The 13,376-nt window shown below is 36.9% G+C and overlaps 1 protein-coding gene across 3 annotated transcripts in view; it reads left to right on the top strand.

Annotated features, from left to right (window-relative positions):
- CDK8 (cyclin dependent kinase 8) overlaps positions 1-13,376 on the top strand; it is a 107,779-nt gene that overhangs the window by 28,667 nt on the left and 65,736 nt on the right. The window lies entirely within an intron of this gene.

Below are 13,376 nucleotides of genomic sequence, written 5' to 3'. Positions count from 1 at the left end.
AGTAAAATTACACTACAAGGCTTATAAGAAAAAATAGTGTTTTTGGCTCCCATCCTCTCTACCCTGTGATTCTTCTAAGAGGCAAGTACTTTCAAGTCTTGGCTATTTCCTCTTTATAGTTTCAACATAATGTTGTATTCTTTCTCCTATTTCTTTATTCTTACATTTTAGCCTTAGCTTTTAATTTCCTAAAATGGAGTGTGAAGGATTTAGTTCTGTTCTGCACTTTCTCCCATTCCCTTATACAGTTACAAAGTTTCTCCTCCAACTTCATATACTAATTTAGGACTTACATATACTATCATCTTTAGTATTCCCATCAACTGTTTTCTGTGTTGGGTCCTGATTTCTGGATCCCCATCTTTTTAGGTTTACTCCATTGTTTTGCTGAAGCACTTCCTTGATTAGCTTCCTGAGAGTGAATGGAAGACACATATTTTAAGATGTTGTCCAAAAAAATGCTTTTATTTAACTTTGTATTACTTTACAACTTTGTACTAACAGGGCTCACACATCAGAATCATGTTGGGTTCATACAGTTCATATTAAAAGAGATCCTCACCAAAATTTTGGGTATTTGGAAAAGTTTTAGAGAAAGACAATTATTCTCTGTATTTTTTTTAAGTGAGTTTGGAAATAAAAAAAATTCTGTGTGTATCAGACACTGGTGTATATATCAGTGGCTTAAACAGTGAAGATGTTTATTTCTCTTGCCTTCCCATGGTAAGGGGTTGAGTTAAAGGTAGAATGTCCAGGGACTCCTGGAGATGTCCAGGGACTCAGATGCCCTTTATCTTGTTATACCATTCTTTACTCTTAGGTTATCAACTCAAAGAATGATTCCCAGAAATAGGAGCAGTAGTGTTTGGGAGCTTGTTAAAAATACAGAATCTTATACCCAGCCCAGACCTACTGAATCAGAATCTGAATCTTAATGACTCTGGGTGATTTATGTGTACATTGAACTGATGGATAGTTTGCCCTTATCTGTATGCTCAAAGATGGCTTATCACCCTGCTTTCTTACTCCAGTCAGTGAGAAGAGGGGAGAGAAGCGAGGGCATGCAGATTTGTTTTAAGGACATGAACTGGAGGTTGCCGCCATCACTTTTGCTCATACCTCATTGGTCAACAAGTTTGTCATATAGCCACATCTATTAGTAGTTACAAGGTAGCAGGAAAATATTTAGCTAGGGGGTCTGTGCTTAGCTGTACTTGTTGGGGCTTTGTTACTAAAAGGAAGAGAAGAATGTATATGGAGGGAAACTAGCAGTGATACTTTGACTGGATATGGAATTCTAGGTTGGAAATCCTTTTAAAACCCTGGAATTTTAAATATGCTATTTTGTTGTCTTCTAACTTCTGTGGTATTGTAAATGCTGATGCCACTTTACAATATCCTGGTCCCTGTATTTAACTTGTATTTCTTCTTGAAAGCCTGTAAGATCTTTTCTTCTTTTTAAACACCAATTTTCCTTAACTAGAATGATATGGTACATTTGTGAGTTTTATTTCATATATTGTAGTGAGTACTGAGATGTAGGATGGGGGCTGGGCTTTCAGTTAGAAAACAACCTTCAATTCTATAAAATGTTATTTATTTGATAATTTCTCTGCATTTCTTTCTTATCTTTCTCTGGACTTTTGGTTTTCAACTCTATCTTTCAGCCTTTCTAGTTAATTTTTTATTTCTGCTTTCATATATATTTTTTATTTGTTATCTGAATATTCTTTCTATATAACTGTTTTATCTTTTATGGAATACAATAGCATATCTTTTTGTGATGATGTAGTTGTTTCAATTTTCTCTTCTTAATGCATTGTCTCTGTTTCCTCTTAGATTCTTTGGTCTCTCCTTATTAGAGGCTTTCCTTAAATATTGTGATTTTCAGCAACTCACTAATACTTAAGTATAAAGCACCAAAACATTGAAATATGTGCCTGTGGAGATCCTTGCCTATTTGTAGATCAGGTAGGGAGCAAGCCATTTTTTATGGACCTCCCAGATTTTAGTATGTGTCAATCTTGGGCTTCCTCAAAAGATGACCAAAATATTTTATTAATAAAGCAAAGCCTAGTTTATTGCGTATGGTAGTAAAGGAGTTTTCTGCTTTTACAAAATCTTAGTACTGTCTCAGAGAGGCCAAAGGATATTTATGAGGCTTTGGGGGTCTAACTTAATGCAGGTCTTTCATTACAGAGGTCTGATTGGGATAAGGTAAAGATTGGCAAAAGGCAAGAATTTCAAATCAAGTTTTAAAGAGTTCAGTCTTTGACAAGCTTAGTAGAGTGACTTATTGTCCCGGGAAGGGAGTAATGAGTAGTTTATTTTTTGGATAAATTTATTTTGGAGACATTCCTTAAACAAACAAGGTTATTTGTAACTTTGTCTTCCTGAGCACGAGTTCCTGGAGTAGTAAAGTCATATTAAGTCATACAGTAAAACCATGTTCATATAGACAGTGTGTTGTTTTAGGTGGTTTGGGTTCTCATCCCACCCCCACAGCCCCCTAAGAACTGGAAACATGATCAGTTCAGATCTTTGTCACTGTATGAAGTCTAATGATGAAATAACAAGCTTGTGGGTGGGGGGAGAGTGAAAGGGGTATGTCACTTCAGTTGTTTAAGAATCAGCATTTCCTGTCCTCCTGTTTCATTGTCATTTGTTGGGTCATTTGACTGGACAGCAGCATTCAGTATTCTGGAGATCACACACCTAAACACTGCACTGCAGACAAATACTAAGAAAAGGATTGATCAGAATCTGTGGTCTGCTTATAAGCCAGGAGCCAAGAATATAAAAATTAGTCCAGGAAAACAGATCGCATTTCATCCAAGGAGCTCACAAAACCAGATGTGGGGTCATTGGTAAAATCCCCAATTTAATGATACTTCTTTTTGCTTCTCCAGCCTTTTTAATAATAGTAAAGGTTCAACAGAGGAATGAGGGGTTATAGCACTACATTTTCCCGCAATGACAGATCAATATTATATCCACACTGGTTTTCTGAACTACCACCTATCTGGTTCCACAAGCCTCTTGAATGAAGAGTCCTTTTTAGTCTTATCTGCATTGTCTGGTTCCCTTGCTGTTCTCCAAACCTAAGTATGTAGAATTCTCCATACCCAATGTAATATGGCCTCTTGTAAAGCTGTAATGAAGAAGCTTGCTGTGAAAAGGAAGCAATTCAGGTTCCCTTTGAGTGGTTAGGGAATTAGATTCTCAGATTGTTTCCAAGAGGGGAAAGTGATGGGCCAAAATGGGGTCTGAGTGAGAGCCCTGAAGGGAGGTAGGTATCTGCCCACCAAGGCCACAGATCCCTGACTAGCTGGCAGGTAGTAGCCAATGGACTTTTGTGCTAGCAGTGTGATATTAGTCTTCAGGAACCACCTGATGATTTGTTGGGGCAAAATACCCCTGGTTGAAGTTGTCTAAAAGTATTGTAACATTTTAATGTCACTTATCAAGAGTGATCCAGTTCCTGGTAATGAAATTTATAGTGTTAATATTATTAGGTAGATCTAAAGCAGAAGAGTGTTGGGTTGAATTCAAGTAGTCTCTCTTCACTGTGAGGTCTGTGTAAGTAAGACAGCCTCTACATGTATACCATCTATTCTCTAGTCCTTTTCCAAAGTCTGTTTCTGTAAGTTAGGTTATAAAAGCTAGCTCTCACAAAAGATCCCTGAGTATTGTTTCAGTGGAGATAGGACCCCCCACCCCCCTGCCCCATCCTATGAACAATATGGTAGATGGGCCTGTTTTGGGACTTGCCTTTAAAAGTTACTTAATAGTTGTCTAGTTACTCAGAACACAAATGGATTTTTTTTACAAGGAACTGGTACCAAGGAAAGCTGGGTGAATCCCAAAGGAAAATGTATATAAACCTAGTAGACAAACTGAATATTTGTGTCCCCTCCAAATTCATATGTTGAAACATAATCCCAAATATGTTGGTCTTAGGTGGTGATTAAGTCATGAGGGCAAGCCTACATGAATGGAATTAGTGCTTTTATAAAAGAGACCCTCAGAGGCCTTCCTTACCCCTTCCACCATGTGAGGACACATCTAAGACAGCTGTCTCTGAGCCAGGAAGCAGGCTCTCAGCAGACACTGAATCTGCACCTTGACCTTAGACATTCCAGCCTCCAGTGCTGTGAAAAACAAATCTGTTGTTTTTAACCCACCCTGTCTATGGTATTTTTGTTACAGCAACCTGAATGGACTAAGTCAGTTTCATTGTTCAAGTTCCAAGGCATGTAACTAAGAGACAGTTACAGAGATTCCCAGGTCTCAGTGACCATCAGTGGGTTCCCATTTTTTTCTTTAATTGTGTGATTATTAAATGATTTAACCAAGTCCTCAATAACCAGATCTCTTCCTAAAAACGTAAACATGGACAGATGTTTTGCAATTTAAAATAAGAACATCAGCAAATTCCTTCTCTGAGATTACCTAATCTTCAAACCTTCTACCTGTTCATTCATTAGAGAGCTGAACAAGTCCTTCGTGTTCTGACTTAACTTCATGGGAATCATCAGAGATCAAAAGTTTCTCTTGACCAAGTAGCAAAAGACCCCCAATCTGTCTAAGCCACAGAGGTTACAGGATTCCATCCACTTGGTGAAAGGATCTTATTTCAACTCCAAGGTCCTTCATGCTGCACAAATTTTGTTTCTCACTGAAAAAACAGCACACGTCTCAGCAAGGAGGTTTAACTCATATGAAGTCCTATTAGTTTATCACCTCACACATTTCCATTTATTGTTGTAATACTTGAGGAATCAGTTAACTATGGCCCGTGGGCCAAATTCAGCCCACGGCCTGTTTTTGCACAGTTCTGGCCCAAGAATGGTTTGACATTATTAGAGTGTCTTTACCAAGAGACCTCCTTTATTAACTTGGAAGTTCTACACTCTTACTATTCCTTTAATGGCTATTCTACAGATTAAAACATGCATTTTTAAATTAACAATGTCTAGTACTAATTGGCGCATGTGCCCTTTTCCAAACAATGCAAGAATATTAGAATGCTTCAGCTCCCATTTACTACTCCAATCCCTGGCTTAAAATGACAATGTTGTTGTATATCTTCTAATTTTGTATGTTTATACCTTACAAGATATTGTTGTTGTATACAATCAGTATTCATTTAGAATTACCACCGTTGTTACCATTTCTAATTCCTTCCTGCATTATTATGCTTCCTTTTTGGAACATCTTCCTGAAGAACACTCTTTAGCATTTTGTTCAGTGTGAAACTATTGTTAGCACATACTCTATGTTAGTTTGTCTGAAAATGTCATTTTTTCACCTTCAGTCTTGAAGGATGTTTCACTGGGTATAGAATTTTAGGTTAGCAGGTTTTTTTTCTCAGTATTTTAAGATATTCTCTCTTCTCTTTTCTGTTGATTCTGTTAAGAAATCTGCTTTTTAGTCTAATTCCTTTGCAGGTAATGGGTCTGCATTACCTGTGGTTCCTTTTTGGATCATTTTCTGTCTACCAGAAGAACATCGTTTTTACTTATGCTGCTATGATTCATAATGCTTCTGTACTTCTTGAATCTGTAATTTGCTGTCATTAGTTTTAGAGAATTCTTAGCCATTGTCTCTTTAAATATTGGTTATGCCCCTCTCTCTTTTTGTCTCTTTCTTTTTTTTCTTCTTTCTTGATGGGATCCAATTATTGTGTATGTTAGCTCTTCTTGTCTGTATTATCTAAGTCTCTTATCTTTTTCTTTATGATTATCATTTGTCATTCCAGTGTTTATTTTGAATACTTTCCTATGATATCTCTTGTAGCTCATTAATAATCCCTTCTGCTGTACTTGTGCTTTAAAATCCATTCATTGTCTTATTAAATGCAGGTGGTGGTTGTGTTGTTTTCAGTTATAGAATTTTTTTTTCTCAAAAATCTGTTGAGCCTTATTCGCGGGGTTTTGAGACTGTCGGAATTTTCAGTCTTTTATCATCTTGAACATTGTATGAATAGTTAAAAACTGTGTAGACTATCTGGAGCTATTATGAGTGTGTTTCTTTTGTTTGCAATTTTTGCTAGTTGTTGGGTCTCCTCATGAACCTGGTTATTTTTTTTTTACTATGTTTCAGACATTGTGTTTGAAATTGTTCTTTAGAAATAACTTTATAACTTTATACTTAGGAGATGGTATCTTCTAACAATGAGCACTTTTATTTGATGTCTGAAGCAGCTAGCAGTCTGGGACTATGTCAATCTGTTTTCAGGCTTTGATATTTGAAGCTGACTTGCAGTCCCGATGAGAGTCAGTACACTTCTTGTTCATATTCCTTTTAGAGTGCTGTTCCACTAGGGTCTTAACCAGAAGTACATGGCATTTCCTAATGCTCTCTCCTTCTTCTTCCATGACTTTAGTGGTCCTTGGACTATAAATTTATCTTCTCGGGCATGCACAGCTATCAAGAGCATCATTTAGCTCTATAGATTCTTTGTAGGGTTAAATGTATCTCTTTGGCTATCGTTAAATCCTGAATTAGCTTATTAATTATCTACTTGTACCATGTAAGTTAATTTTTTAATAGTTTTTCTTATAGTCTCACACCAATGGTGTTTTCCCTTTTTGTTTGTTTGAATAATTGGAATTCTTTTTTTTTCTTTCCAAATGAAATGTTTTGTAGAAAACCAATAGGCAATTTAAGAAAAAAATCTGTTCAGGATAAAGCAGGGTCACCTTGATTCTTTCATACTTCCCTTCCTTTCCCCCTTACTGTTCCTGAGTGATCTCATTAAAATTTTAGGGCTTCAGGAAAGTTTGAAAACCTTATAGTGGAAAAGCATTTCACATCAAAAGCTTTTAAACATATTTGAGGCATATAAACAGATAAAACAAAAAAAACCATAATGAACACCATTATCTTCTATTTAAGGAATAAAACATTACAAAATTTATGTTCCTTGTCTACCCTCACTGTGGGAGAGAGAATAATGGCTCCTAAAGATCTCCATATCTTAATCCCTGGAACATTTAAATGTATTAAGTTACATAGCAAAGGGGAATTAAACTTGCAGGTGGAATTAAGGTCTCTAATCAGCTGACCTTAAAATAAGATGATTATTCTGGATAATGTGGGTGGGCCCAATGTAATTACAAGGGGCCTTAAAAGTGGGAGAGGGAGATATGAGTCTTAGAGAAAGAAATGTGACAGCGGAAGCAAGGTGAGAGTGATGTGCTGTAAGGACCTGACCCAATATTTCTTGCTTTGAAGATGGAGAAAGAGGTGTAGGAGCAAAGGAATTTTGGTGGTTGTCTCACATATATGATAAGTTGGAAAAGACAGGGAAACTGATTTTTCCCTAGGGCCTTCCTGCTGGCACCTTGGTTTTAGCTTACTGAGACCCATCTTGGACTCCTAAACTACAGATGTGTAGGAAAATAATTTGTGGTGTTTCAAGCCACGTTTGTAAGGATTTGTTACAGTAGCAATGAGAAACTACACACACTCTGATCAGATTTACATCTCTTACCCCAGAAGTAACCACTATTCTGGTGTTATAATTCTGATGAATGCCTTTATATTTCTATACCAGATATATTTTAAGTAATGCCGTGCATGTGTTCAAGCTTCATATAAATGGTATTGAATGGTGCTTATCTGCAACTTTATTTTAAACATTTATTTTTGAGATATACATGTTGATCCATATACCTACACTTTATACACATTATTACTATAAATTACATTGTAACTTTTGAAAGTTGTATATTATCTTGATGGACATTCGGATTGTTTGATAAGGAGTTTTTTTAAAAGGAACCAACATTTTAAAATTAGAAGATTTCACATTAAAATCTTTATTTCTGGATTATCTTTTAAAAAATTAGGTCACTCACCTCTCATCATTCTCTCCCCTGTTCATAATGCTTCAGCTGGAGTTTCAGTCCTTCTTTAAGCACCAAACTCCGTTTTGCTTCAGGGAATCTGGCGCCGAATCACATATATAATATCTGGAACAAGATCTAGGAACTGACAGATAAGAACAACTGTATTAGTGAAAACAAACTTGCTATTTATTTTACTGGCAAAAAAAAAAAAAAAAGAGCTACCCATCAGAGATTCTCTTTCTCCCTTTTCACCTTAATTCCTGGTGGCCTGCCTTGTTAAAGACCTCACATTTTCTATTTTCTTCATCATTTCTGTTCTCCTTTCTCTACCTTCTCCTCCTCCACCCTTTCTCTTTTTTTGTCTTTCCTTTTATTCCACAAATAAATTTTTAAAATATTTACTAAGTTCTTATTTTCTTTATAGATTGATGCATTTGGTTGCCAGTAGTAGAAAATTCCTGTCTCAAAGTGATTTAAACTAAAGGAAGTTATAATGTCTCACAAAACTATTAAATCAAGATCTAAAGCAACCTCTGGTTATAGTTCTCCAGGGGCAGCCCTCAGTGATGTTGCATCCCAGGTTCTTTCCTTCTCAGTACCTGTTGTCCTCATTAGCACCTTCATCCTGAGATGGTCCCTTTCATGGGGAGAAAACAGGCAGTGGGGGCTTTCCGCCTCCTGAAAGAGATTCTCTCTTCCTGTGGCCTCTTTTATGGTTAAGTAACAACCTCACCCACCAGCCACCCATTTGCACCCTGAAGCTGCCCAGCAGTTTTTGTCACATGACTCATTGGCCAGAATTGGTTCATAGCATGTTCCTGAAACAATCACAGGTAAGAGAAATAAAATTACCTTTGGAAAATTCTGGCCCACCTGAGGACTAGGAGAGAGGCCATCTTTTGAGCCACATAGTTATATTAGGGAAAAGTTAAAAAACAAACAAACAAAAAGGGACAAAATCAGCATTCTGTAAAGAAGAAATCAGAAGGGATGGATACTGGGTAGGTGACCGGCAGTCAACATGCCTCCCTGATAGCTAATTGGCACTTTCCCCTGAAGATGTCCCTCTCAGCTGTCCCTTCTGCATGTTTGATTTCCTGGGTTTGCAGTTTGCATTTTGGGCTGCATCCTTTATTTCTCTACCTTTCTGCTGCACATCTATATGAATGCCGTCGTCTCAAGCTCATTTTGTCCTAAAACCAATTACTTACTTATTTTTGACTCATCATTTTTATTGTCCATCCTGTTAATTCATAGATTGGATTAGTCATTGTTTCTTATGGGATTTGAATTTGGACCTTTCTATTACTTTTATTTCATTCTCAAAGACCTAGATTGTGATTATAGTAAAAGGACTATGTTTATGTTTGTATCTCCATCGCCATGCTCAATACCTAGCACATTATAGCTGCTTAGAGAATGAATAAGAGGCCTGTTACACGTGAGAGCCTCACACAGGGTGGCAAAAGAGGTATTGAAAAGAGATGGATATATAAGACTAGCAGCAGATTTCTTAGCAGAAGTCTTACAGCTCAGAAAAGAAAAAGATGATATATTCACAATGCTGAAAGGAAAAAAAAAAAACTGCCAACCAAGAAGGCTCTATCCAGCAGAGTTGTCTTTTGCAAATGAATATGTGAGAAACAAAAGCTAAGCAGGAGTCATGACCTCTAAATTTGTCTTAAAATAAATGCTATCACATTGCATAATTATCATTCTCTTTTGTGGTGGGAACAATTAAGATCTAATGTCTTAGCAACTTTGAAATTTATAACACAGTATTGTTGTCTATAATTCCTATGCTATGCATTAGATGTCCAGGACTTACTTTCTGCTGGTTGCTAATTTGACCATTATACATCTTTCCAGTTCCCCCAGCCTCTGGTAACTACCCTTCTACTGTTGGTTTTTATGAGTTTGGAGATTCTACATATAAGTGATATCATACAAAATTTGTCTTTCTCTGTCACTTAGCATAATACCCTCAAGGTCCATCTGTATTGTTGCAAATGGCAGGATTTCCTTCCTTCTCGTGGCTAAGTAATGCTAATCCTTTCTAAGTAGCCTATTAACCCATCCCCACTGGAAGCTTGTAAAATCTGCTTGTCTCCGCTTTTCTGAAATGTCTAAATATTGGGTCTTGATGTTGATCTGTTTTCATCCATTTGTGATGGGAACTCATTGGACCTTTTCAGTTTTACAAACCCTGGTCAGTCTGGGAAGTTTCCTTGAACTACTGTGTAAATTTTCTTCCTTTCTTTTCTCTAGTCATCCTTTTGGAACTACTAATTTTTGTATACTGGATCTCATGGACTGGTTCTCTAATTTTCTTATTCTTCCTTCACCTTCTCTTACTTGGCTTTATTGGTGCATTTTCAATGATAACTCCTCAACTCATCTTCCATCCAGTTATTCTGTCTCCAGAGGTATCTTGTACTCCTAGCTATCTGCTTTTGGAGCATTTTGCTGTGTGAATCTCATTGATTCTCAGCTTTCTTCACTGTCAACTTGTGACTTTGTTTTCTTGGATCTTCTTTCTCAGCTGCTGTTTGTCCACTTATTTCCACATTTTTATGCTATCTTCTTCCCATTTTTCATCCTTATCATTTGTGTCTTTAAGCAATTCCCCTTTCCATAGTTTTAGTAGGATTTTAAGAGAGAAGTGAACTTAGGTGTGTTCAGTACAGTATTTTACTAAAACACTACTCATTTTTTTAACTACTCCTCTACAGCCATTTTATGTTTTTTACTTCTGTCTGTCAAAGGCAAGTGTTCATCGTGGTTCCATCCTCTTCTTTTTGGTCTTCTCACATGACACACCTTCGTTCAGCTTTGTTTATTTATTTTTAAATGTAATATTTTCTTGTCATACTCATTTGGTTTGTACACTCCTTGAAGTGAAGTCTACACCCCTCTTTGGAGACAGCTGGCATAAAAGACCCCTGCCATCCTGCCTCTGCCTATTTCCAAAATCCCATCAGTCCTCAGCACTGTCAAGATGTTTCAAAGATATTAAGTTGCTCCTGCTCTTCTTTGTTAGTCTCTGAGCGTGCCAGACCCTCTCTGTGCTTCTGTAGTTTTGTACATGCTGTTCTTACTTCCTGGGATGTCTCACATAACTATTGATGGCTCTCCCCAACCCCTCGCTCCTTCCCTGACAAACTTCTTAAGAATCTCTGCTTAAGTAGACTCTTTCTGAAACTTCCTTTTACATTGCTTCAACCCTCTATTTATAGTACTTAGAACACTATGCGGCAATTATTTATTAATATAATCTGACTACTTCAACTGGATAAGGACTGAAACTAGGGAACAAATTTTTCTTCTTCAGTAACCTTTTAACTAAAAAGTGAATACGTGGATGATAGATAAATAAATATATGGTAGAGCATGAGAGATAGATGTGCTCAGTAAACCACAAAGCACTATTACGTTATGTGGTAATCAGGTGATTTTCAAGAGCAGGTTGTCTTTTTGATAATCAGGTATCTTTTTGAAGTTTTTTATGTTCTTCCAGTTTACCTTTCTTCTACATAGTTTACTTTTATAAAATATAAAACATTTATATGGCAGCTTGACCACTTTTAAGTAAGAGAAAGTCCAGGGGTGAGTATTAAGGAGGTGAATGGCTATGTCTTTAGTTTAATTTATTTTTTTTCCCACCATTGTCTTTCTCCTTAGAAGGCTCAATTCTAGGATGTTATCCTCAAACAGTAGGTAGAATAGAATCTGTTGTACTTCTGTGTTAATTGTCTGGCTAAATCAGTGCCGTACACATGATAGTGTCTAATAGACTTATTTTGACCCCAATTTCATTTTATTTTTGTGTCACCTTCTTTAACTTATTCTTTAAGTCTTTCAGAATTTGTTCACACTTAGTGAATATTAAGTAAAGATATTCTTAATATATTTTTAACATAATGAGTGTCTGTGGTGCTTTAGTAGAAAGTATATTGCAAAGCTGATTGTCATAAATATTTTTTCATAAAAACGTTATAGGGATTTGTTTTTTATAACTAAGGAGTTACTGTAAATATGTTGTAAAAACAATGATCAAGCTATGTAAATTTCAATAATAATTGAAAATAAAGTATTACATGAACTTAAAGGAATTGATTTTCTAAGGAACTATTCATTTATTCAAACAAACCTTTACTCTTTTCAGAATTTGAACTTTTCTACCACCTCTGCCTTTATTTTAATATATGACCTCATTTCCCACATCAGAAAAATATGAAAGCCATCAAAATGAGAACTCCCCCAACTTTTTTGCCTCTGAACTGACTGCTTTGCACCTGTGTCTATCCTTTCCTGTATCTTCTTTCTTCCTGTTGCAATGGAAGAAGTGTTTCTCCTTCTAGCCCTGAATCTAATTTCTTCCCAGCATTTCAGTCTGTCTCTTAATTTTTCCTTCTCTCCCCCATATCAGCAGTTCCTTTTTCTGTGGGTTTTTTTCTTCCTGTCAGTACTTAACATACTCAATTCTTTTCTGTCAAAATAATAATTCTTTAACCTTGTGTATTACTCCAGCAGCTGCCTTATTTTCTTCCCTTCAAAGAATTACCTACATATATTATCCCAGTTTACTTATGGCCCATTCATTCCTCAGCTTTCTGCAATATAGACTCTGCCACTACACCACTGCAACTGCTTTTGCCTAGTCCACCGTTCTGTAGTACTTCGTCATTGCTAAATTCAGGCAACACTTCTTGGTCTTCTTCTTTCTAGAAGAGGACTCTCTTCAACTTTTGATACTATTTACTATTCTGCAGTTTTTGAAAATCTCTTTCTTGACGGTCCTTCTATTTGGTCTCACCTCGTTTACCCTCTTGACTTTGATTCCTACATATATGCTGGTTGTAGTGAATCGGTATCTTCAGCTTTCTCTTGAGCTTCAAGCGTGCTCACTCAACTTGTCCTCCCTGCTCGCGGGTCCACTGGTACCGCGGCTCAACCTGTGCAGAATGGAACTGCCCTCCTCCCTTTCCCTCCTGCTGTGTTTCTTATTTCAGTGAATAATGTCGCTAGCCTGTCGCCCAAGGTAGAGATCGTTATCTTTGAGTCTTCCTCTCCCATATGCCCGGTACTCACAGGGCTACTGCTGCTTTGCCTCTCTGGCAGCCAGCCTTCCGCAGTGGCCGCCGGCATCCCACCTGAGTAATCTGAACTGTTTATGTTTAACTGGCCTTCCTGCCTCCTGTCTTTATTTAGTCCCTGTATGCATTCAAAAGAAAACCAAAGATATTTTTCCCAAATAAAATACAACTGATACTCTCTTGTTAAAAATTCTTTAATGTGGATTCTTCCTGTTATTCTTGGGGTAAAAAGACTTTATGTTCTGGTTCCTAATGATATCCCCAGCCTCCTCTCCAGTTGCTTACTGTATCTGTTCTTCCTCAGATGATTTTCTTTCACCTCATATGCCTTCCTGCAGTTTTCATCCTCTTAACTGATACGTACAAATATACACACACTGCATCAGCAGTTATCAAAAGTGATCTGAGAACCCCTAGCTTTCCC

Source organism: Manis pentadactyla, chromosome 2 (assembly GCF_030020395.1).
Source record: "Manis pentadactyla isolate mManPen7 chromosome 2, mManPen7.hap1, whole genome shotgun sequence".
NCBI classification, from domain to species: domain Eukaryota; kingdom Metazoa; phylum Chordata; class Mammalia; order Pholidota; family Manidae; genus Manis; species Manis pentadactyla.
The sequence above is the reverse complement of the archived record's forward strand: the minus strand, read 5'-3'. Positions and strand labels throughout refer to the sequence as shown.